This window comes from Arachis duranensis, chromosome 10 (genome assembly GCF_000817695.3).
Source record: "Arachis duranensis cultivar V14167 chromosome 10, aradu.V14167.gnm2.J7QH, whole genome shotgun sequence".
NCBI classification, from domain to species: Eukaryota; Viridiplantae; Streptophyta; class Magnoliopsida; order Fabales; family Fabaceae; genus Arachis; species Arachis duranensis.
The window spans coordinates 93,152,950-93,154,335 of record NC_029781.3 but is presented as its reverse complement, the minus strand read 5'-3'; positions in this window follow the sequence as shown (position 1 = coordinate 93,154,335).

Sequence of the window (1,386 nt, the reverse complement as noted above, 5' to 3'; positions counted from 1 at the left end):
CGTTCATAAGTGAGAATGATGATGAGCGTCACATAATCATCACATTCATCATGTTCTTGGGTGCAAATGAATATCTTAGAACAAGAATAAGCTGAATTGAATAGAAGAACAATAGTAATTGTATTAATACTCGAGGTACAACAGAGCTCCACACCTTAATCTATGGTGTGTAGAAACTCCATCGTTGAAAATACATAAGAACAAGGTCTAGGCATGGCCGAGAGGCCAGCCCCTATAATCTAAGAACTAGACGTCCAAAGATGATCTAAAGATCTAAAGTGATCAAAAGATGTCAAATACAATAGCAAAAGGTCTTATTTGTAGAGAACTAGTAGCTTAGGGTTTACAAAGATGAGTAAATGACATAAAAATCCAGTTCCGGGCCCACTTGGTGTGTGCTTGAGCTGAGCATTGAAGGTTTCATGTGTAGAGACTTTTCTTGGAGTTAAACGCCAGCTTTTTTGCCAGTTTGGGCGTTTAACTCCCATTCTTGTGCCAGTTCTGGCGTTTTACGCCAGAATTCTTGAGCTGACTTGGAACGCCTGTTTGGGCCATCAAATCTCGGGCAAAGTATGGACTATTATACATTTCTGGAAAGCCCAGGATGTCTACTTTTCAACGCAATTGAGAGCGCGCCAATGGGGCTTCTGTAGCTTCAGAAAATTTACTTCGAGTGCAGGGAGGTCAGAATCCAACAGCATCTGCAGTCCTTTTTAGCCTCTGAATCAGATTCTTGCTCAGGTCCCTCAATTTTAGCCAGAAAATACCTGAAATCACAAAAAAACACACAAACTCATAGTAAAGTCCAGAAAAGTGAATGTTAACTAAAAACTAATAAAAATGTAATAAAAACTAACTAAAACATACTAAAAACAATGCCAAAAAGCGTATAAATTATCCGCTCATCAACGAGCTTCAAACTATTGAAGGCTGGGCGTTAGTGATAGACGCAAAAGAATCAAAGGATTCTATTCCAAACTGATTGAGAACTGACAGATGATTAGTCGTGTTGTGACAGAGCATAGGACCATTTTCACTGAGAGGATGGGATGTAGCCATTGACAATGGTGATGCGCTACATATAGCTTGCCATGGAAAGGAGTAAGAAGGATTGGATGAATGTAATAAGAAAGTAGAGATTCGAGAGGAACACAGCATCTACATATGCCTATCTGAAATTCCCACTATGGAATTATATGAGTAACTATTTACTATTTTATTTTCTGTTTATTATTTATTTTCGAACTTATCATAAACCATTTAATCTGCCTAACTGAGATTTACAAGGTAACCATAGCTTGCTTCATACCAACAATCTCTGTGGGATCGACCCTTACTCACGTAAGGTTTATTACTTGGACGACCCAGTACACTTGCTGGTTAGTT